Source organism: Megascapheus bottae, chromosome 12 (assembly GCF_031878675.1).
Source record: "Megascapheus bottae isolate mThoBot1 chromosome 12, mThoBot2.hap1, whole genome shotgun sequence".
Classification (NCBI taxonomy): Eukaryota; Metazoa; Chordata; class Mammalia; order Rodentia; family Geomyidae; genus Megascapheus; species Megascapheus bottae.
Window position 1 is genome coordinate 15,424,937 of NC_143520.1, and position 22,797 is coordinate 15,447,733.

The window sequence follows — 22,797 nt, forward strand, 5'->3', positions numbered from 1 at the left end:
AAATATTCTATTAATACCTGCAAATTTCAGAAATAGAATAATAAACAATATCCTAAGTCCTTGATTTTGAAAAAAATGTACTCAATTATGTGACTTTTGTAAATATAACACCTCTGTATATCATCTTTACACTAAAAAATTCACAGGTAAAAAACGCATATGACTGATAACTGCTCATGAATGATGTATCACTTAAAGTGCAAAGCAGCTCAAAAGATTAGGATAAGGCAGGTTTTGGGGTAAGGGCTTAAATTCCATTTGTCCAGTTGGAGAGATTCACAATTTTATGAAGTCTATTTTAATTCACACATAAATTATAACATATTAAATACAGAGCCAGATTTAAGACAGATACAAGATATTTGAAAATTTATAAAAATTCCCATACATATTTGATATTTTTATTTAGATATGTGATTTTTCTAATTTAAATTTTATTTTAATATACTATTTATTACTATTTATGAATTTATAGATATTTAATTGTTTACAGTTTCTTGCTTAATTTCTAATATGTTAAATAGTAGCAAAACTATCTCACTGATGCTAAATACTATTTTAGCTTCCATATAATATTTACAGTATTGATGCTAAGGGTAGAACTGAGTAATAAAGCATTTTCCCAGCTAAAAATGATGCCATGTAAAATAATCATAATGATCAATGAGACTAATCACATTGTAAAGGAGTCTATATTATTTGCTGGTACCAGAGTTTGACAATAGGGACTGGCATGTGATCTATTGTCTCTTTACTATCTGGGCCATGTCTGCAGCCAAACCTTTTGTCAGTTATTGTGGAAAGGGAGTCTTCTAGACTTTTCTGCATTGTTAGTTTCATACCCCATCTTCCAGACCTCACACTCTGAGTAAGTAGCATTACAATTGTGAGCCACCACCATCTGGCTTGCAATGGAGTCTTGAGATTAAATGTGTGTATATGAATATGTACATAATGAAAAGTTTCTATTTGATAATTCATCAGATTCAAAAACATATTTGTGCATGGTACACTGGCGACTTGCATTAGTTGAGATTATTAAATTGCAAGTAATTACAGCCCTTGAATTTATACTGGTTAGAGAAATGTTTGTCGTATGTTATTATGTTTTCTGCTACTATAATATGAGCACCATTTATGAATTTACTCCATTGACTTCTAGTAAACGTGAACAAAGAAATTTGGCAAGAAACATAAAATAAAAAATATTCTATACTCTTGGTTGAACTTTCAGCTTTTCTTATCTAAACAAAAGTCAGGAAATTTTCCATTGGCTTTTCCAAATCTTCCCTCTTCTATCCAGTGTCCAATTAAAACCTAACCTCACATCACCATCAACGATCATCCCATTATTCACGTAAGGTCTTCACTGTTTAAAACTGAGTCATGTCCTAAGTCAAAAGCCCAATTTTCCATGAGCTGTCTAGGTACATTTCTTTTCTTTCTTTAAACTTTTTTTTATTGTCAGGGTGGAGTATAGAGGGGTTACATTTAATATGAGGTAGTGTGTATAATTCTCGTTGAACATTGTTACACTCTCCCACATTATTCTCCCACTTTCCCTCCCCCAACCCAGCCCCTAAGTTGAATAGTTTCTTTCCAACATATTGTCTTGTGAGTATCGGTGTTTTATTAGACTAAGCATAGAACTCCTCTATGACCCAGTAATCATATGTTTGGGCATTTTCCAAAATAAACATAAACAAGGCCATACTAAAGCTACCAGCACAACCACGTTCATCACAGTATTATTTACCATGGCTAAGATATAGAGCCAAAATAAGTGATCCTCCATAGATCAATTGATCAGGGAAATATGGTGTATGTCCACAGTGGAATTCTATGCAGCCATCAGAAAAAAAGATATTGCCACATTTGTAAAGACATTGAAAGACTTGGAAAAAATCATATCAAGTGAAGTAAGCCAGAACCAAATAAACATGGGCTCCATGGTTTCCCTCATTTGTAATGATTAGTATATGTCTGGACTGGTCCTAGCAGAGTATCACAATAGCTCAACAGCTATGTACATATGACCATGCATTATGATGCTAAGCAAAATGAACTCTAAGATATGGAAATAAGAGGTTTTCTTTGTGGTGGTTGTTTTTAAAGTACTTGTGAAGTTATTCCTTTGTTCTTTTGTTTCTCCCTCTCTGCCCCTCCGCCCCCCACCCCCATGATTTATCCCCTGTTGTCACTATTTTGGTACATGGTGTATTGTGTATACGTTTATTTGAATTAGTGCCTGGAAAGGGAACAACAAAATCGTGAGACAAAGGACAAGGGGTGAACCAATATCTAGGTATATATCTTATGGCCTATCTACACTAACAGTATGCAGAATTAGATTCACTTCTGCAAACATCTCAAGTTGCTTCTGTTTATAACCTTTTCTACTCTTTTTAAAATTTCTACTTAAAAAATGACTTCTTCCATCACATATTATTCATTTCCATTTTGTGGTGTGCTTGTGCCCAGCATAGACTTCTATCCAGCATCAATACTGCACTTACTTCTGTCTCCCTCTGTCTCCCATTTTGAAATGTGATGCAGTCTTGTCTGATGTGACTAAATGTTTTCACCACAGCCAATTCTGTTTTGTGCACTCAATAACTACACAAGAGAAGCTTAAGTGGAAATGAGATAAAAATGAAAAATGTTTTTGGAGTAATACTGTATATAGTTATTAATTTTAAACTATAAAATACTTTTACAAACATCATTTTGTAAAAATATATTTGAGAAAAATGTAATGATGTTAGTAGGTTTTCTATCTGAGGCCCAAATTCCATGCATTTTTATATCATTTATGTATACTGTGAATAATCTAGCTCTTCAAAATTATTTTGAATATTTTATTACCTGAATCTTTTATGATTTGGTTCACTGAGAAATTGAAATTTTATTTTTATTATATGGGGCCATAATTTAACCTTTGCATAAATCTAACTTTTAAAAATTTGTCCTGATGAATTATCTTTATGTTTGTAAAACATAGTGATGCTATTATAAAAAACAGAATATTTCTAAAAGCACATAGAAAACATAATACTCATGATCTCAAGATGATTTAAAATTCTTCATAGAATTTTAAATTTATGCATTTTTTTCTATAGTCATGGAAAACTTGATTTTGGCTGGATCATTCCTTATTGAGATAAGTAAAAATAGAAATGCCAATCACTTTTATTCCTTTTAATAGTCACAATAGAGTTCTTACCTTAAGCAGTGTGTGTGTGTGTGTGTGTGTGTGTGTGTGTGTGTGTGTGTGTGTGTGTGTGTTGGTACTAAGTCTCAAACTGAGGGCCTGGGAGCTATCCCCAAACTGTATCGCTCAAGCTGGAGCTCTACCACATGAGCCACAATTGTACTTCCTGTTTTTAATTGTTAATTGGAGATACGATTCTCACAGACTTTCACAATAATGGTTCAGCCTACACTTACAGACCTCACTTTTGAATCTCTTGCCTATTCTACTTCTGAGTCATCAACTATAGTTAAAGAGTTCCCACAACCTCCTCCTCGGGTTTCATGGTTCACTAGGTCAATTCCCAAATTCAAAAAAAAAAAACAAAAAAAACCCTTGTCATTTCTGCTTTCTTATAAAGGAAGAACTTTAAGCAGGAATAGCTAGATGGAAACCACGTAGAGCAGAATATTTCAGTAACACACACATGCACACATGTAAGACATGTCCTCTACCACTTGAGGCATACATCTAATCCTTTTGATTTAGTACCTTGGATTTTTGTTTGTTCAGATATGTCTCTCAGTTTTGACAAACTAAGATTTTACTAATTTTACTTCTCAAGTAGTTGGGATTATAATCCTTAACCATCATTCCTTCTTTGATTTTTGACATGGTGTTTTAATATGTTTATTTCTTTTTTGGCTTTGACTTGTCTTGATCCATGATCCTCTTGTATCCAACTCCTCTGTAGCTGGTAACATAGTCTTGCACTAACATGCCTTGTCCTAGTCTAGGAATTTCTATGGAGGTTCTTTTATCTAGTCATCATTAATTAAACCATTGACCACTTATGATTAACTAAATCTGTAGCTCATCTCCCCACCCCGCTTTTTTTTTGAAGCTAGAGAGTGAAATTTAAAATTTTAGTCGTCTGATCTCCTTTTCTTCTTTGCAGTAACTAGCCACAAGCAGAAGTTACCTAGTATTTTCCAATCATCACTCAGTAGTGAAACACACTATCACTAGGGTTCTGAAGGATCACAGAAACTCTGCAAAATCAGGAATAGGGTTTAAAATCAACTATGACAAAAAGATGCTCCCTTTTCAAGTGGCACTCTGAAAATTACAAGAGGCTGAGGGTCTGTGTTAGAAAACAAGAAGATCAAATATATGTGTCTTTTATTGTAATCTCACAGGAAGTATGTCAAAATTTCTAAAGCTAGAATTCATTATATTTTTGAAAATCTGAAAATACTGCATACCATCCCTAATCCTCAATACTACCAATCTTAAGAAGATCAATCTCTCCTAGCAGAGATTTGCAATAAAGCAAAACCTTGATACATAAGGCCATATAGTATGACGCTAATTGAAAGGACCTCCAGGATATTGAAACAAAAGCCATATAATGAATGATTATTGTCCTTAAGGCACTATGCTATCTCTCAGCTCTTTTGCTGTCCCTTGGTTATCTCATATTGTTACAGTATCTCACTTTGTTATCTGATATATTGGATATATTTGTATTTGGTTATTTGAAATTGGATAGGGAAGGTGGGGAAAACAAGATGGGGGCGTGGGGGGAAGGGTAATGGGGACCAAGACATGTGAAAGGATATCAATTTATGTGAATTAATGCACCTTCTATCTGGCAAATATCATGTAACCCTTTTATTAATTACAATAAAAATATCAAAAAAAGAAAATCAATATTCTTATTTATATGCACTTATGGCTTAATCCAAATTCAGTAGTATTTTTAAATGGTTAGGAAAAATTCAATATTCCTACTTAAATTGTGAAAGTATTTTTTTTCCTCTCTAGTGGAAGGCCCACCACAATTTGAAGGTTAATTACTAGGTATTCTAAGAACAACTACTGTTGATTTTTATTAAAGTAAAAAAGTATTGTAACAAATGTATTTGTTTGAAAATACAGCTTATGTGTGGGGATGGGAGGGAAAAACTGGGGGAGAGCAAGGAAAAGGGTGACATTATCCAAAAGAAATGTACTCATGTTTGACTAATGTAATTGTAAGAGCACCTCTTTATATCACCTTTATAATAAAAAAGTTTTTAAAATGTGTTTTTCAATCATTTTCTCTACTATTATTGTTCCTCTTAAAATCTTTCAGGGGATTAAAGTTTAAAACATGACCAAGATGGGCCTGGAGTTTGGCCTAGTGATAGAGTGCTTGCCTAGCATGCACAAAGACCCAGGTTCAATTCCTTGGTACCCATACATAGAAAAAAGCCAGAAGTGGTGCTGTGGCTTCAGTGGTAGAGCTCTAGCCTTGAGAAAGCCCAAGGATAGTGTTCAGGCCCTGAGTTCAAGGCCCTGGACTGGCAAAAACAAAAACAAACAAACAAACAAAAACATGATCAAGGCATTCTAATTTAAAAAGTGACAAGGAATCAAATAATTATATTAGCATTTATACTTGTCCTTGTGTTAGTAGCTCTATGTACTATTTGTTGCTTTTTGGTATATTTAGAATTGTGCTAGAACCATTACAACTTCATTTTACATTTGTATCCAGCTAAATAGAAGCTTAGTGCCTAGTTGTAAGCTACTCTGTGTCCCTACTCAAAGTCCGAAGCAATCCATACCATAATTTCATCTTTTGTGTGTTTGCTTTTTCTAGATATTTCTAATGAATGGGGCCATACAATTCCATTTTTATGACACTGCTTTTTTATTGTTGGGATGATATATGGAGGGGTTACAGATACATTCGTCAGATAGTGGGTATATTACTTCTTGAACATTGATAATTCTTCCCATGTTTTTCTCCAATCTCCCTCCCTCACTCTCTCCCAATCATCTTTTGATCTGTTTCTTTTGTATGGCATAATTTTCAGGATCATAGATGTTGCAGGTTTTGCCATGTATCATTGTTCCATTCATCATAATTTCTCATTGTTATTCCATTGTATGGCTGAATCAAACTTGTTATTATCATATACATTTTTAATATCTGTCATCTTTGGGTGTTTCATATAGTATTTGATTGAGGGTTCAGTTGGTGTCTCTTTAGTGATTAACAATACTGAGTTTTGTTTTATGTGCTTATTGGTTCTTTACAAATTTATTTTGGACACCTAGAGTTCTCTTACTTTCCTCTTATATTAACATCCCTTCCCAAACTGGTACTTGGTGACAGCCCTTTTGCAAAGTTAAGAATATGGGCTTTCAAATTCTTCAGTTCAGTGTGTTAGTTTTTTTGTTATCTATGAATAATAAAAGAAATGAATTTTCTCATTTGATATCATGAGTGATGACTAGTTGATGCTGGATATAGCATAGTAGTTCCATTCAAAAAGGAAACTTTGGCTTTCATTGGCAAGTAAGTTAGGTAATAAACCGAGGTCATTTTAAATATGCCACAAATAAGCTGAGAAATAATTGCATTTTCTTTTAGAAGTGATCTCCTACAGATAAAGCATTTCCAATTCCCTGAGGAACTATTAGTTAAGGACCATAATGGTAATTATTCCTTTCACATGCTTTCTTCAAACAGCAGTACCCTGGTGAGACAAAGTGCCAATTCATTTAAAAGATAAAGAAACTTTAACTAAGGGCTCTTGGCCAAGAAATATCAATTGAAGATCCCATACATAAGATGTCCATTAATTTACTTTTCACAGGGATTATTCTGAAGGAGAAAAAAAAGATATTAAGAGGAGAGAGCTGCTAACTTGACCCATAGAGGTGATGTGATCTTTCCTACCCTATCAAATTTAAAACCATGTTTCATAGATGCAAAGATTTCAAAGGGTGAAGTGATGTGTTTCTACTCACAAAACAAGGAAACCATTAATGGTTTTGGATAAGAAATTCAAAATTATTCCTTACTCTTTACAAAGCCCTCCATTCTTTGTCATCACACCCACTTTCTTGGAGATTGCCACTCTTTACTACCTCATAAACTTTCTCCCCTTCATTTCTCAGATTGTTTCAGCTCATATCTCGTCCCTCTACTCCCAAACAAGCTTTTTTCAAAAAAAAAGTTACTCAGTCACTTTTTCAGTTGTCTCCCTCCCGGATGGTGATAGGAATTGAACCAGTGCTTTGTCCATGCTAAGCAGTTCTAGCGACCTAAACTCACAATCACCTTCATTACCGCTTTAAGGTTTTCTTACATTCTAGTATCACGTGTTCATTGAGGTGAACAGGACAAGCACATGGACATTTTCATAGACTTTACATTCTTCCTTTACTGGATTATGCTGTAACATTAAGCAATGTCATCATTATCCTTTTGTTTTTTTTTTTTAACTTTCTTGATTTCCTCCTCTGGAAAATAGAGATCACTCATTTTGTCTTCTTCAAAAGTTAACTACTGAACTATTAAGAATGAAAGCATTCATTTTGACTGAGTTCAAGGCCATTATTTTCATTAGAGACTTTTGGCAAATGTGGTCCTCTATCTTTTCAATTCTCTTCTTTCCTCTCCATAAATATCACCAATAAAAATTAACGGACTAACTAAATTGAGTTTTATATCAAATGACTCACTCATCCTTTCATTCAATAGATATTTATAAGCATGATGCTAGGCGCAGTGCCATGAGCAGATATATTTCCAGCAAATGTGATGTAATGAAAAGAACTTAGGGTTGGAAACAAGCAGATAAGCACTCATAGGCCATCTCTAACTATATAGTATCATTTTAAGCAATCATTTTCTCTGACTTTTGTCTCCTCTTCTGTGAGAGTGATAATAGTACCTGTTTGCAAATGGCATGATAATGTTATATTTGCCAAAACCATAAAGTAATGCTTGGCATTGAAGAGATGCTTTGAAATACTATTAACATTCGGTTTTAATGTTTTCTTTTAAGTTTCCAAAGGTATTGCATTAATTTTACATGCCTCACACACACCCAGCCCTTTACCTTTGTCATCTTAGCACATTTCCTTTCATTTTATAAAACCTGTTCCATCTTGCCTTCTTAGGAGCCATCATGACAATATGTCTACTTCTCTTCTATCCTGGACAATTTGATCATTTCTTCTGCTGTAATTCTTTTATTTTTCAGATATTTATTGGTACATATTTCACTATCATAGTCTGATTATATACAAATGTGTGTCTCCTAAAAGATGGCCTGATCCTTCATAATAAAGCTGTGTCTTTTGTGAATGTGTGAAACCCCAAATCAGGTTTGGAATCTGCTAATTGCCAATCACTGGTGGCTCATGCCTGTAACCGTAGCTGCTCTGGAGGCTGAAATCTGAAGATTGGGGTTCAAAGCCAGTTGAGGGAGGAAAGTATATGAGACTCTTATCTCCAGTTACCCACCAGAAGACCACGTCTCAAAGTGGTAAAAGTGGTAGAGTTCTAGCCTTGAGTGGGAAAAATAAAAAACATAAAACAAACCTGGTCTGGAATTGAAACCCCATGACCACTAAAGGAAAAAAGAAAGAAAAGAAGGAAGGAAGGAAGGAAGGAAGGAAAGAAGAAAGAAAACGAAGGAAGAAAGAATTATTCACTCTTCACTCTAGAACATGGGTAAACTGTACCTTAAAATACAAAAGCCACAATTATCCATAAAACAGACAGACATCTTTAAACATTATTGGAACTTTATTTGTTGAATATGTTTTCAATGTATCTGTATCAAACCTTCTTAATTCGAAAATGTAATATATAATATATCCACTAGCACAGTGATGTTCATTGCAGTACTATTTACCATAGCAAAGATATGGAACCAACCCAGATGTCCCTCAGTTGATGAGTGGATCAACAAGATGTGGTATTTATACACAATGGAATTCTATGCTGCTGTCAGAAAGAAAGACATCGCCCCATTTGTAAGGAAATGGAAAGACTTAGAAAAAATTATATTAAATGAAGTAAGCCAGACTCAAAGGAATATAGGCCCAATAGTCTCCCTCATTTGTCATAATCAGTAGAAACCTTGGACTCTCCTAGCAGAGATTTACAATAGAACAAAATCTAGAGACATTAGGCCAAATAGTACGACACTAAATGTAAGGACCTCCAGGATATAGAAACAAGAGCCATATAATGAGTGATTGTTGTCCTTAATGTGCTAAGTTATCTCTTATCTCTTTTGCCATCCCTTGGTTATCTCATACTGTTACAATATTTCACCTTGTTATCTGATATATTTTATATGTGCTTAATTGTTTATTTGAAATTGGGTAGGGAAGGGGGAATCAAGATTAGCGGGGGAAGGGTGGGAGGGAAATGGGGACCATGTCATGAGAAAGAGTATCAATGTTTGTGAAGTTATGCACCTTTTATCTGGTGAATATAATATAACCCTTCTATTAATCACAATAAAAAAGAAATTTAAAAAATCCAAAAAAATAATATTCTGATAATAACTATAATATATGATTGTTTTTCCTAGACCTAGCAAATATATTTCTGTCCAATTTTATGACTTCACTGTAAATGGTAAAAAAAAAAAATTCTTTTTGGCCAAACCTGTGGCTTGAACTCAGAGCCTGAACACTGACTTTGGGCCTTCTCAAGGCTAGTGATCTGCCACTTTAGCCACAGTACCACTTTCAGCTTTTTTGGTGTATGTGCTACAAAGGAGTTGAACCCTTACCAGTTAAACAGGCACTCTTCTACTAGACCATGCTCCCAGCCCTGATAAAATACTTTATATACCTTTTCTAAAAATAATTGTTACATTTACTGTTGTACTTTTCTTTAAATTAAAAAGATGTTCTGAAGTATATTGCAACTCTTCAATCTTAAACTAACTTGATTTGTTTGTAAAAGTGCACTGACAGATAAATACACAAAGATCATTTAACCATTTTGTTAGACCTTTAAAAATTCGTGTACTTTTGAGGACTCAAAAGTTGCATACCCAATGCTATGGACATGGTATTGGAAATATAAACACAACTATGACTCTATAGAGTCATAGAAACTTATGAGTCTATAGATAACTGTTTTATTACATAGATTACATATCTATGACATACAAATCCTAAGCCTAATCTTGACTATGTTCTAAAATCAAAGTGCCAGTGATTGTATATAGATATTCCCTTCATTAATACCTGTTTGTTAAACATATCATTTGAAATATGATGTAAAAGTTAATGTTAATAAAATCTTTAATAAAAAATTCATGTACTTTTATGTCACTGTTTTAATACTCTGGAAATATTTCCATATGTGAGCTGGTATGCCAAATTAAAGGCTGTCCAGCTAGACTGAGGCTGAGGTACATATTCATTCTAATTGTGAACATTAATGCATTTCTTTTTGTTATTGTTTTATGAAATACACCAATACAAAACTTTTATAGTGTCAATATCCTAAAATCCAAAAATAGAAAATGCCTGCCTGATACTTATTTTTTTTTGCCAGTCCTGGGCTTGAGCTCAGGGCCTGAGCACTGTCCTTGGACTCTCTCAAGGCCAGAGCTCTACCACTTGAGCCTCAGCACCACTTTTGGCTTTTTTTATGTATGTGGTACCGAGGAATTGAACTGGGGTCTTCATGCATGCTAGGCAAGCATTCTACCACTAGGCCAAACTCCAAGCCTCAGTGCCTGATACTTTTAATATTCAGATATATAAATGTACTTAGTGATTCTTCTGCTCATGGATGAGGAAAATAAGATTAACCTTCATGAAATTTTAATGAATTAAAAAGCCCTACAAAAGCCACATTTGTATTGTTAAGTCAAAGGATATAATTCCATCATATTATTAACACAATAGATTGCTAGACACACACACAAACACACACACAGATACAGACATATATGTATATACTTATTTCTTATGGATTCTAAGTGCAATTAAGAAGATAATATAGTGAAAATTGTTCACAAATTCCTACAGAGTACTTTTTATACTTGTAAGTACGTTCTAATCCTATAAGACTGTAGAATACAATCTTAAACCAAGAAGAAATTACAAATAGAAGGACTTTTGAACATCTCTAACTTTATATGCATAAATATAAATATATATATATATTTATACTATATATATTTATACTATATCTATATGGCTTGAACTCATGGCCTGGGTGCTGTTCCTGATCTCTTTTGCTCTTTTGCTCAAGGTCAGTTGCTGCTAGTGTTCCACTACTTTGAACTCCACTTCCAGTTTTCTGGTGGTAAATTGGTGATAAGAGTATCAAGGAATTTCTTTTCCCACACTAGTTTTGAATTGTGATGCTCAAATTTCATGCTCCTAAGTAGCGAGGATTACATGTGTAAGCCACCAGCCCGAGGCTCTTATTTCTATGTGAAACCTATACAACTGTATGCATAAAATATACAATTAGGCTACTATTTGTATAACAAATTTGCAACCTTTGGTGTTGAGCGGGAACAAGTTAATAATAATTCAGAAATTGAGACATGGGTGGAGATTTGTAGTAGCAGCCATTGTCTTCCATGTAAGAAATTGAGAAAAAAACTTTGAAAAAATATTTAAAATACAAGTAGCATTCACTTAAATGTAGATGAGAAGAGATAAAATACAGCTTATTTTCAAAGCTCTGTCAGCAATGGTAAAAACATATTTTGTTAATTCTAGTAGCATGGCACATTTGAGGTCTGTATTTAGAAAATGATCAAATACCTTTAAGACTTTTGAATCTGGAAATTCTTATGGAGTAAAATGTAAAACTCCTATGTTGAATTTGAAAGTCACCTAGAATAGCATAGAAGAAAGCTACTAGGACCTTGTGAATGGAAATTATGTCACACCAGTTGAATTTCCTTCTGAAGCAAAGTAAACCATTATGTTGATCAAAATAAAACAGTTATGCTTCTGATTACAGAAGAAAAAAACCAAGAATTGTAGGATATTTCTACAGGCAAAAGTCACTTATTCATTTCAATTTCCCCTGTTTTAAAAGTACCAATACATTGGATAAATAAATGTAGGTATTTTTATTATTTTATTTATCTTTATATTTATTTTTATATCATTAAGAATATTGACACAGTATTTTGCAGTATTTTATTCCAAAGATATTATTAGAAGTTTCAGTTATGCTTTTGGAAGAGAAAGTGTCAAGGAAGGTATAAACCTAGAGAAAATGATAACAAGGTTTATTGAAAATTATAAGAGAGCCTTTTTGAGAGCCTTATTGGGATATAGGGGAAATCTTTTGAGAATCTTCTATAAAGTTATCAAGACAAAGCTGAATTTCTCATCATTTACATCTCAACACAAATCATGTATTTATTCTTTATGACATGTGTTTATCCTCCTGATTTGGTCTATTTTTGTCTGAATATTCCCATTTGAAACAATTCTTGTTTTATACCAAGGAAAAGGAATACAAAAGTTAACATCATTTCTTGCTGTTCTTATCACCCTTGCTCTGTGATAATGTCTACTTTACATAGATCAATGAAATGGGGATTCTTCACTAGTGTTGATAGAGAATTTTTCATTTTGGAGAACATAAAACTAGAGGGATATGATCATGATCAAGTATATGCAATTTGTCACGAGAGGTATACAATTGAATTTAATTGTTTGTACACAGCTAAAGCTTCATTTGACGTGAACATAAACTATACAATGGAAGCATTTTGTTGATATGTTGTCTACATCCAAAAATGATTTGATCTGATCAGGTTACTATCTTGAAAAGGAGCTCTAATATACTTCCCACATAACTGATCTATTTAAATTTAGAAGCCACTTTTAGAAAATCAAATGTAATGTTATCACTGGAAAATTAAAGGACAGAATACCACAAGCCTCTGATAGCTTCATGCTTCCAGCATAAACATGTATATAGCTGTTGTTTAATGATCTTTTTTGGTGAGTAATTTGTGAGTAATTTGTTGACTTGTGTTTAAAGATTTTGTTGTTGCTAAGTTAGATTTCTCTCACTAGAGGCTAGAAATGAACTGTTAGTAGAAGGTGAAATTTCTAACAATTTGACAGCAGAATAGAATTTTCTGATATTTTTATCATGCCGAGTTTATTTTCTGCATGGGAGTTACTTTAATACTTGAAAATACTGAATATTTTTATACTGAATATTTGAAGTGTAACATTCAAAATCTAAAATGGTGACTTTCTGTGAAAAATAAATTTGATTCAATTTAAAATTCTGAGCACAACTTATTGTCAACTATGAAAAACCTGTTCCACTGCACAGCTGTTCTTTGGAGACTAAAGTTAATATTTGAAATCATAATTTCAACGGCTCCCCTTAAGTATTTGCATTTGTTTGCTAGGCTATCCTAACAGGCAAAGCACCATGCAGTTCTACTCAAACTCAGGTGTCCTTCAAGAGTTATTTCACATTTTTAATTCTTCTATTTTTATGTCTTGACTGCTGGTCCGGACCTAAATACTGTCCCCAAGCTTTCTGTTCTTTTTTTTCATATATTTTTATTGTAATTAATAGAGGGGTTACATGATATTTCTTTTCTTAAAGCTAGTGCTCTACCACTGGGTCACAGTCCCATTTCCAGCTGTTTTGTGGTAAATCAGATATAAGAATCATACTGATTTTTCTGCCCCAACTGGCCTCAAACAATGATCCTCATCTCTCAGCCTCCTGAGTTGCTGTGAATACATTATAGGTGTAAGCCATTAGCTCCTAGCTCAAGTGTTTACATTTAAAGGCCATTTTTTTACTTACTTCACATAGTATGATATCTTAATATTACCCAAGAAACATAGGCTCCATGGTTTGCGGCATTGTAATAGTTAGTATACCTCTAGGATTTAAATCCTAGCAGAGGATTGCAATAGCTCAAAAGCTATAATGCATATGGCCATAAAAAATAGGATAAGCAAAATGAATTCCAGGATAGAAAAACAAGATTTACCCCTTCGTTGTTGTTTTTAATGTACTCTGCGAACTTATTTCTTTATTCTTTTTTCTCTTTCTCTTTTTTCCCCCTTGGGTTTATCCTCGGTTGCTACTGCATCTGACTTTGGTTACCTCTTGTATTATATACACACTTATTTGCTTATTTGAATCAGGGAAGGAAAGGGGAAAAAAAGATGATGAGACAAAGGATAAAGGATGAACTGGTGTAACAGCAACATTTATTGGACAATATGTTGAAAATTAACTTTACAATTTGGGAGGGGGTAGGAGGAAAGGAAATGGGAAGAAAAGCTAGAAAGGGGTAACAATGTTCAAAAAGTAATGCACTCTCTACCTTATCAATGCGACTGTAACCCCTCTATACATAACTCTGGTAATAAAATTTAAATTAAGAAAAAAGAATTAGAAAATTAAAAAATAAACTTTTGACCCATGTATTTTTAAACCTACTTTTGTAAAAATACCAAATGACACAATTTTTCAGTGATATATGTGTGATTATAAAACTTCTAAATGAAATGTCTGCCTACTGAATTTCTAGTTTTGGAGTAAGAGTTGAACTGTGAAACATTAGAGCCATCTTCAAATCTTAAACCACTTCACCAGGACTAATCACACTATAATATTTTACCTGGCTAAACTCCCATTTTATTCTTTATAAGGCAGTCAGTCAAAATAAAATTTTATATCTCTTATGTGTGAAATATATTCATATACTATGCTTGCCAAAGAACACATTTTTTTGTTTTGTTTTGTTTTTTGTTTTTTTTTTTTTCCAGTCCTGGGCTTGAGCTCAGGGCCTGAGCACTGTCCTTGGACTTTCTCAAGGCTAGCACTCTACCACTTGAGTCTCAGCGCCACTTCCGGCTTTTTGTTATGTATGTGGGGTACCAAGGAGTCGAACCCGTGTCTTCGTGCATGCTAGGCAAGCACTCTACCACTAGGCCAAACTCTCGGCCCTAGAACACTTGTTTTTAAGGAATAAAAGCACCTTCAAACTATAAAATGGGTTATTGGTTGTCGTAATACAGTTGGAGAGCTCAATAGCAAAACTAGTGTTAAGGCATAAAGAACTGAGCTGGAACTGAGAAGTCAGCATCAAAATCAAAATACCTCACTCATGTTTGCATGATTGCTCTTTAGTTCGGCTTCTCTCCCTCTTTTGCTGTTTACCCTGGTGTTCTCAGCTAGCTCACTACCAAATCTGTCATCCCCAGTCTCAACTCTAGATCACTCAGGATGTATGTTCCCACGACATTCTGATGCACCTATTCTTACTCCCATTTATAAAGTGTCCAGAGAGAGGGCCCTTCTGGCTCAAGTAAGTTTTTCAGTAGTCAATGTTCAATCTACCAAGCCAAGGACAAGGGAAAGAGCTAGAAGTGTTGAATGGCATAAAAGGACTGGGTGGACATGTAAATGTATTAAGAATAGGGGAATTCGGCAAGATATTTCATCAAAGACTACAGCCAAATTTTGAATCCAGACACTACAAATTCAGTTGTCTACTTATACAACTTTAATGATTTAGAAAATGAATCTCCAGCTCAGAAATATTCCTGATTTTGTAATTAATTAAATCTTGGATACATCTCTAATAGCCAAACTAATACTTTTATAGATAAATTGACTCACAATCCCTATAGTGAAACTTTCTCTTAATGTTTGTGTAGAATATTTTTCTATTACCCTGACAATAAAATTACATTAACAAAAAAATAGGTTGTGAAAACTTACCCGTTTATTGTCTTCCAGTCTAATTGCAAAGACAAATATCTGAGGATAACTTGTGGGCCATATTCATTTTTTTTGGCATACCGTCTTCAAGCTGGACCTTCAACTACTTATCATCAAAAGTACTGCTGATAACATTTATGAATGCAGTGGTTTATATCTTCAAAGTTCAGTGTTAGATGAACAACAACAAAATAAAGCATGCCATGTTATTTTACTTTCCAAAAGAAGTCTTCTCTTGATGAAAAATTAACATTACTTTCTCAGATTCCATACAAAGGAGGAAACTTTTAAAAATAAAGCTATAAACTTTTATTTTCTTGCTCTGTGCTTGAGTTCCTTTGATTCAGCAATAGCAAGCACATGACAATAAGGTAACAGAAATATAATGCTAGGGTCTTTCTTGTTCTGTGCACTATGCAGCTACTAAAAGTTAATTCAATCTTAATGGACTCATTAAGTTATTCATTCAAAGCCCTTTAGAGAGCAGGGTATGGCAACGTTCACATGTCTCATGGAATGATGATGTTTGTATTTAATGACACAGGAAGTTTTTGTTGATAGGCATTGCTTGATGATGTTTTCCTCAGTGACTAGGTTATCTCCTCTACCTCCCACTCTGGCAGAAAAGAAAAAGGAATTAGGCAGCCCTTGAAAGGGTCTTGACTTGCTCCACAGCCCTCAAGACAGAGCAGCTTCCAAAAAGCTGAGTAATGCCTGCAAAGATAAGAGGCAGCTATATAGCTATAGCCACTCTAAAGCTCAGTGAGCAGGCTCTGCCTGTGCCACTTAACCCTTGATGTACCCCTAGTCCTGATTCTAAGCTGAATACCAACCTGAAAACTGAACAATGGAAACATTAAATGTATCTAGAGTTTCCTAATTCAATTCAGTAGCATCCAAGTCTTTTTTGTAGGGATCCTTTGCTTTGCCTAAGTAGAAAGACTAGAAATATATATGAAATTGCTACAACTATCTCCAATTTCTCTGAAAATTGATGTGTCTTTCCTTAGATGCAATGCTTAACAGAGTTAGTGTTGGGAAAGTTATATCTCCTTTCAAAAAGAAAATATCTTTTTCTGTGTCAGCTGAAAGGAAGAATGCTGCTCCTGAAGGAAATACATTTTATTTCCAGCCTCTCTGCATCTCCACATGGCATTTGCACTACTGCAAAACTGTGCACAGCATAAGTCAACTGTGTAGCTCTTCTTCATATATTTGTAACTGCTTCATGAAGACTTGGTTAAATAACATGCTAGTCATTGAAGTAGAAAGTAATAGTGATTTGAAACCTCAGAGGAAACTGTGGGATTTAAAAAATACAAATCTTGGAAAAGTGATAAGAAAATTTAGTGAAGTAAATCAGACTCAGAGGCACAGGATGAATGTTTTGTCTAGTAAGTAGAAGTTATATTAAATTATAAATATATGCTCATTTATTTGATTATTTGAATCAGAAAGGGGCAGGGGAAAAACCAAATGAGACAATTGACAAAGGGTGAACCAAAGTAACAACAATATTCATAACACAATATGTTGGAAATGAACTTTACAACTTGGGAAGTGGGGAAAGAAAAGTGGAAGAAAAACATAGGAAGGTATATCAGTGTTTAAGAAGTAATGTACTCATTCCTAACTAATGTAACTCTAACCCCTCTATACATCACCCTGACAATAAAAAGTTTTTTAAAGTAAATATATATGCAAACACATACATACTCACATGTTTATATACACAGGTGTATTAACTAAAGTATGGTATATGCTGGGGAGAATTCCAGTGGTATACCTCCTCTTTACAATTAATGGTTAAAAAAAAAGAATATACCAGGAAACTAGAACTTGTACTGTCAGCCAGGAGAGAGGAAATATCAAGAAGAAGGGCGTAGACTAACAAGAAAGAAAAGGTAGACAAATGCAGTCATAATATTCAGTGTGTGTGTGTGTGTGTGTGTGTGTGTGTGTGTGTGTGTGCGCGCGCGCGCGCACATGAAATGGAACTAGAAAAAATTGAAGTAATGGGCGGAGTTGGGAGAAATGAAGGAGAATAATGGAAGGCTTGGTGTTGATCAAGAATGCATGGAACTAATAAACTGACTTGTTAAATTGAAACCTCTTTGTACAACTATTTAAGGATAACAAAAAATGAAATTTTTGAAACATTTTGATTTAGTGATGTAAATGAATTGAAGGATAATATAAAATATTAGATTTGGAGATTTAGATGATATTTCAGGGTTTTCTTTAAATCGATTATAATGAACAATTATTCATCCACTCAATAGTTTTGGAGGAACCAAGGAGCCTGTTGATTATGTATCATTCTCCTGGGTGTTTTCCTTGGTTAACCAATAAGGAGTTTGTAAAGATGGGAAAATGTAACATGTTCATTATATTTGATGGGGAAATTGTTAAACTATGTCCGCTGAGTGCTGGAGATGAGAGATGTGTTTCTGTAGTGGATAGGGAAGGGACTTATGGCCTGACTTCTGTTAAAGAACTCCTGTTTACCCTTTCACCTTTTGCATCACTTCTGTTATTAAAGGGGAAACTATAATTACTTTTATCTTCAAATTTTCTAGGTTTTCAATTCACATCTACATAATTTAAAGCACTTTCTGTGGATGTGCTGACTGTCAGTGCATCCTTGTATCATTAGTGGTCTCAATGACCTTCTGTACACAGGGCACACTGAATCAATATGGAGTCATGGAATCAACAAAGGAGAAGAGGCACTGATGTTGAAAGATGCACTAGCCAGATCTTTGTTGAGAATCTCACATTCCATTAATAAAGAATAAAATCTGACAAGGATAGAGGTTGAAATCATGTCGAGTTGGCTTTTCAAAACCTTATTGGATATTTCTGATGAAAATTAATATAAGCAATGTTTTTGTACATACTGAGACATTGGTTTATTGTACACATTCTCCCTTTTCTCAAATATGCCCTGAAAGATTTAACAAGATTTAGTCATTTTAACAAAATATATTAATGACTCATTTGATCTCCAGATTCAGGTAACTTCAACATATGTTCCTAAATCCATTTATCAGTCATTCATCTTTTTAATAAACAGTTGTTATGGCTCTTGAGCCAAGAAATCTAAGGAGTATTTCAAAATGTAGTGTGGGTTAAGTGAGTTTTAGCAGGAATGTAAATTTTTAAATGCTCTATAAAACAAACAGAGGGAAGGAAATTCCTCCATATTTCACCTAGAAATGCTGTTCTTAAATTATATGCAAATTATAAGGAGCATAATTACCAGCAGATTGTCATAACTTTGTATCAATTATTCAAGTCTATCATCCTAGTTTCTTAAGACTAAGACTAGTGTTTTTAAGTCTATCATCCTAGTTTCTGGAAGACAGGTGCTGGAGACTAGCCTAGGCAGAAAAAAATTCACTGGAATTCATCTCCAAATGTTGAAAGGAGTGGCATTTGTAAAGATACCTTGTATACATAAATTGCTTTGTTAAATGGCAACTCCTTTGTACAACTTCTTAAAATAATAAAAGTAATAAATAAAAAACTAAAAACCAAAACATGAAATGACCAGCAAAAAAGCCAGGTTGGAGGTGTGGCTCAAGTGGTGGAGCACCAACTTAGCAAGTAAAAGATCCTAAATTCAAGTTCAAAACCGCCACCACCAAAAAGAAAGAAGGAAAGAAAGAAAGAGAGAGAGAGAGAGAGAGAGAGAGAGAGAGAGAGAGAGAGAAAGAAAGAAAGAAAGAAAGAAAGAAAGAAAGAAAGAAAGAAAGAAAGAAAGAAGTCAAGGAAGAAAAAAATGAATTGTTATGACACATAGGTGTTCTCTTCTCATGTATGTTTCCCTTACTCCATGAGATATGGGACAGAGAAAATTAAATGCAGGAATTTTGTTTATCCAACATTACATCACATCACAGGCATTCCATTCTATATTTCCTGTTTCAGTAGAAATCCATCTCTCCCAGTTGGAAAGACAACGCAGACCTTGAGAGACCATAATACACTCATGGACACCCCAGCTCCACATACACATTTTACCATTTATAAATAACAACATTTCTCTATTATAAGTGTGAAATAATTTTATTTACCTTTTGAATTCAATAACTACAACTACTCAATCTCTAGAGAAAAATATGTCTTATAAAATTAAAATATAAAATGAATTAGATTAATTTACCAGTTTACTGAATTCTCTCCACAATTTGTGAAATTTGATTGTCATTGATTCCAATATTTACCATAATCTACATTTGAAAATACAGCGATCATACCAGCACTTTCCAAATGAGAGTTTCGTTTTCAAGGTAATTACTAGAATAAATGTAATGTGATACTACTACATTATACTGGCTGTCTCATAATGTCTTCCTGTTTGGGAGATTGAACTCAGGGCCTTGTACTGGGTAGGAAGGTGCCCTACAACTTGAGTCAAGTCTCCAGCCACTGTTTTGCCTTGGTTATTTTCCAGGTAAAATCTCATATTGTACCCAGGCCAACCTGGTCTTTGGTCCTCCTACTGGTGCATTCCTGATTGCTGTCACCCAGACCTTGTGCTTCCCACATTACTGGAAAACAGGTGTGTACCACTGTCCTCAGCCAAGGATTGAGATGAAGTCTTGAGAACTTGGGTGTATATGCTGGCCTCAAACTGTAACTCACATAGCTAGGAATGTCGACGCAAGCCAGCATGCTGATATTCCTGTTCTTTTTTAAAAATGACCTTTATTGTGTACATTTAAGATTTACAATATGTTATTATGAAATAGTCATATGGTAACTACCCTGAAATAGATGAACGTATTGTTTGAGCACTGAGTAGACAATCTCTTTAAATTTCTTACACTAATGTATGGAATAACTCACAACTTTTTTCTTTTCTTTTTTTTTTTGCCAGTCCTGGGCTTGAGCTCAGGTTCTGAGCACTGTCCTTGGACTTTCTCAAGGCCAGAGCTCTACCACTTGAGCCTCAGCACCACTTCCAGCTTTTTTCTATGTATGTGGTACTGAGGAATCAAACCTGGGTCTTTGTGCATGCTAGACAAGCACTCTAATACTAGGCCAAACTCCCGGCCACAACTTTTTTTTATTTTCTTGTTACCATACACCTGTAATGTGAAAGTGCATCACTGATATTTCCATACACATGCACAGTGAACTGCCTTAATAAAAAGAATAAATGCTAATTAATTGAATTTGAAGAATTATTTAGAAGAGAAATCCTTTTTCAGAGCTGCCAGATTTGGCAAGTATTAATTCAGGATATGAAGCTAAATGTGTATTTCAAATAAACTCCAAACACTATTTTGGGTGTGAACATATTTTCTTTCAAATCTATTGTTTATTTAAAATTAAAATTTGGTTGATTTTTCCCCAGAAATCCTATTCATAATTCTTAAGTGAGCATAACAATTTTTAGCAATGTTCTCTGTGGCATGTAGCTGGCTTTGATCTCTCTGCCTCAAATCTACTAGTCCAGCGAGAGCCTATTCATTCATTAATAGTCTATCAATTAAGCAGTTTTCACAACCAGTCAAGCCATCTTCTATTCTAACTTGGTCTAAAACAAGCGATGCTGAGCTTAGTGGTTTGGGGAACTTATTGGGGATGAGGGTGGGTTTGTAAGTGAAATATATTTGGAAATTTAAGCACAGGTAAAATAATTTAATGTAGGCTTTTATTGAACATGATACTAGTGTTTAAATTATTTGCCATGTTTTAACAAAGCATACAACTCCACAATTTCAGCTATACCTTGCTATAATATTTTTTTCTAAGCAGTAAGGAAATGTAAGGCAACAAATTGAGGACAGGAATAAATCTAAAATGGATGTGCTGTTTTCTTGAGGAATTTTTGCTATAACTAGATCTTTTCCAGCTCTTAATCAAAGACACATTTATAAAAGGTATTGGACCCACAAGATTGGTTAAGTCAAAAGAATGTATGACATGCTTTGAACTTTATGTCCTGTCCCTTTGCATGTTTATTTAATATATTTGAAAGAATCTAATGAGAATGAGCATCAAAATGTGCATCTAGTTTAGGAAAAATCATTCTACATGAAACTATGGATGCAAGTGATTTAAAAATAGTTGAGTGCTGATAACTCAGGATAAAGTTGCAATATATTCTCACTACACACACACACACACAACACACACACACACACACACACACACCTTCACTTGTGGAGCTGAAAAAGTTTGCATTTTCCTTTATCATGCTACAATGTTTAATTTCTTTTCCTCCACTACTCCAGGATTAAAATATATGAATCCATTAAAATCAGATACACCTAAATCACCAAGCTTGCAAGTTCCCTTAGCTTAAAACTTGATATGGGTTTCATAGTCTATTTCATAAGAGGAATTCAGATACTTACCAGGACTCTTCAAAGTACTCTCCTGTATGAACCAACTCCACAGTCTTTACACACCTGTCCAGTATCCCATAGATGTTGCAAATTCCACTAATATTTTCAGAATGGACAAAATCTATGGCCTATGCAAGATGTTGTAAATCCAGGAAGAAAATGACTTGGTTCAAGATCACATCTGCTTTGACAGATGGGCTGGGCACCAGGCAATGTTCACCTTGTATTTGGCAGTTAGCTGGTGGGTACTCAAACTATGACAATCCCCAAAGGATTAGCTCAGAGATACAAGTGACTGAACATTTTACAGTGAGGATAATTTAAGTCAAATTTTATGTAATGAATTGAGTATAATTTTAAATCATAAATGATAAATAGCATGCAGAGAAAATCAATACAATGAACTTTTGAATGAGGAAATGTCCTCAGCCTTCATGCCCTATTTTCTCCAAGTTCTTTCAGATTCTCCCATACCAGATGATTCTTCTTGGAAAAACAATTTATAGCAATAATTATGCACAATTATTTCTTTGACTAGAATACTCAATATACACTGTCTTTTACAAAGGGGATCTTTGTAGTCATGACACTTGCAGTCTCAAGTTCTCATAACTGAAGGAGTTTCTTTTTTCCTTTAAATCATTGTGATAAGGTAAGGTATACCAGATATTTATTGCCCAGAG

At 34.1% G+C, this 22,797-nt stretch overlaps 1 protein-coding gene across 1 annotated transcript in view; it reads left to right on the forward strand.

Annotated features, from left to right (window-relative positions):
* Positions 1 to 22,797, forward strand: part of LOC150056267 (sodium channel protein type 1 subunit alpha) — a 110,775-nt gene that overhangs the window by 12,305 nt on the left and 75,673 nt on the right. Inside the window, exons 2-3 of the mRNA XM_090342715.1 lie at positions 16,838 to 16,939; positions 20,212 to 20,319. The gene's annotated coding sequence lies outside the window, so the exon portion shown is untranslated. The remainder of the gene's footprint in view (positions 1 to 16,837; positions 16,940 to 20,211; positions 20,320 to 22,797) is intronic.